Source organism: Apis mellifera, linkage group LG2, assembly GCF_003254395.2.
Source record: "Apis mellifera strain DH4 linkage group LG2, Amel_HAv3.1, whole genome shotgun sequence".
Classification (NCBI taxonomy): Eukaryota; Metazoa; Arthropoda; class Insecta; order Hymenoptera; family Apidae; genus Apis; species Apis mellifera.
Window position 1 is genome coordinate 2,366,118 of NC_037639.1, and position 2,841 is coordinate 2,368,958.

Sequence of the window (2,841 nt, forward strand, 5' to 3'; positions counted from 1 at the left end):
GTGTTTAGTGAAGTGTTTTAATTTTCTTTAATTTTTTCTTTATTTGTTTAATTTGAAAGTGTGAAAGTATAAATAATTTAACTATTTTTTTGGAATATTTTTACCAATTTATATTATAAAATTAACAAATTTTTTATATAATATTTATATAATATTGTTTATATAATAGAATTTTAGAATATAAATAAATATAAATCTCACATATAGTTTCTCTCCATATTAATTTTTATAATTTTGAAGATTATTCTTTTTAAAATTATACAATATAATTAGAAGAATTATAATGTAGAAGTATTTAAATTCATAATAATTTTTGTGTTTAAATATATTGATAAATATTCGTAATAATAATAATCCATTTTAAATATATTTTGTTGCATAATAAGATTTAATTGTATTAATTAAGAATAATATTATTTAATTATATTACGGAAATCGTGTAATTATTCGACAATGTGGAATTTATTATGGTCTAATCTCACGATTTGTGTTGTAAAAACAAATATTGTAATGTAGTATTTAAAAAACCTAATGAAAAAAGAAAATTCATCAACCGAAGCACATGTAAGTTTATTACGGGCACAATTGTTTAATTTTTTTCTGTAGAAAATAAAATTGAGATAAAGGTCCAAGATAATATCGTGTAGATTTGTTCAATTGCCATTAATAAATGCAACAATTTGTAATGAAATGACAACACTCGTTTCATTAGAATCCACTGTATTTGTATTTTCTTGTGAAAGTGATGAAGGAACAAAGTTTTGACTCTAGTCTTTTTAAATGTCGTATAAGTTTCCATAAAATCTTAAAATTAAAAATTAAATTCTATATATATTATTGGAATAAGATAAATATTAACATCAATGACTTTTATATAATAAATTTATAAATATTTTTTTTTTTTTTTTTATAAGAAAAAAATTCATCCAATATGCCTGTCACTGCACACTATCAACGTATACAGATAGCCTTAAGATGTTATGCAGAAGTACGACTATTAACTTTAAGGCTATTCTATTCTAACATCTTTAAACGTAAGTAATGTAACGAAGAAAGAAATTTGGTTACTAGATATAGGAACCTTTGGTTCTTTCGTATATCTAAAAATATAATAGTTAAATATAAAGGTTAGACTAAACATCCATCAGGTTAAAATATTCATTTTTCTCTTTTCGTTAGAAAATTAAAACAGATAAAATCTAACATCGTTATTTGTGCTCTTCTTTTATATTTAAACATGATAATACAAAAAATAATATTTTTTTTTAATTAAAAATATTATTCCCGGGTAGAGTTAAATGAAATTAAAATCATACTGAAATATGAAGAAATAAATATGAAAGAAAGAATAAAAAAACCAATTCGAGTCATTATCATCTCATCATAGCTTATATCAATTTGGCTTATTAAACGAATAATATTCAGAGACCAATAGAAGTAAAAATTATAAGACCAACGGAGGATTAGACATCGTTTCAACGATACGCAAAAAGAAACTGGAAATCATCGTAGAATCATTGAGATCGATTTGACGTATAGTATATCAGATCAATTGATATCCAAAGGTATCTCTAGATGAGAACGCGGATCTTCTTCTTGGCTATTGGAAATGGAGTATCAGTCTTATGAATTCTTGCAATTGTTACATGATTGATAAATTAGATTTGAAGAGTAATTAATAAAAAGAAAATAATACTAACTGACTTTATAAAGTCGATAAATTAAGAAATATAGAGATTTTTATATTTCGCTCAAAATTAAAGAGTGTGTTTTTGTATGAAATGTGCTTGCAATAAACTTAATCTATATATCTTATAATCTTAACTTAAAACTAAGTTGCACATATCTCACGATGATCCTATGATGATTCAGCAATGATTCCAGAACGATCACACGATGATCCATTGACGATCTCACAATGATCTTATGACGATCCCACAATAACCCTGATGGGAGTTTAATAAATTGATATCTGTTATTGTAGTTCATTCTAGATGATCAAAATATCCAAAGGAAAATTGGCACAATTTTTCTAGATTGGACTGCATAGTTCTCAGCTTGCTATTGATTTTTAAAAATTTATTTTTGGAAAATTTTCGAAGAAAATATAATTTATGATAAAAAAAAGAGTAATTTATGATAATCGATATCATTTACCAAGTTTCACTACGAGGAGGTGACTATGCATCGAGACCCATCTAATGTTAAAAAATTAAATGCAACAAAAGTTAAATATATATTAAGAATAAATAAAATATGAAACATTAAAATTAATTAATATTACAAAAATTAATTAATATAAATGAATTAGAAAAATTTAAAATATAAATAATTGATAATCGAAGTGAATCATAATTAATGATTAATATTAAATAAATTATGAAAAGAATAAAAGAAGAAAAAATAAGAAATAAGAATTAAATAAATCTGAAAAGAAAAATTAATTCGGAATGAAATGGTTATTTAAATTAGTGTTTTACAATAGCAATTTATCGCTCGCAATTAATCTTAAGTTGTGAAAACAATAAAGCTTAATTTATATCTTTTTTTAATAATTTAATATTAATTTCATCTATCTTAATTTATTTATTATAATTAAGAATAATGTAAATCTTAAATTTATAACGCGTAACAAAAACTCTCATTTTATTTAAAGCGAAAAAAAGGAATTATATATTAATTTAAAAAAGAAATTATATAATTAATTTATATCAAGAAATTGCAATGCTTAGCAAGAAAGAGCTCAAAATATTGTACAAATTTTACATGCAATCCAGTAATTGAGAAAAATAATTAATTATGTAGGCTTAAATTGAAGTGCATCGCGTAGATCTTGGCTTG

At 22.7% G+C, this 2,841-nt stretch overlaps 1 long non-coding RNA gene across 1 annotated transcript; it reads left to right on the forward strand.

The window, feature by feature from the left end:
- The first annotated feature begins 350 nt into the window (after window positions 1-350).
- Window positions 351-1,034, forward strand: LOC102655454. The gene is made up of 2 exons (XR_412302.3): window positions 351-564; window positions 915-1,034. It is a non-coding gene; the product is annotated as an uncharacterized LOC102655454 (long non-coding RNA).
- Window positions 1,035-2,841: the final 1,807 nt, after the last annotated feature.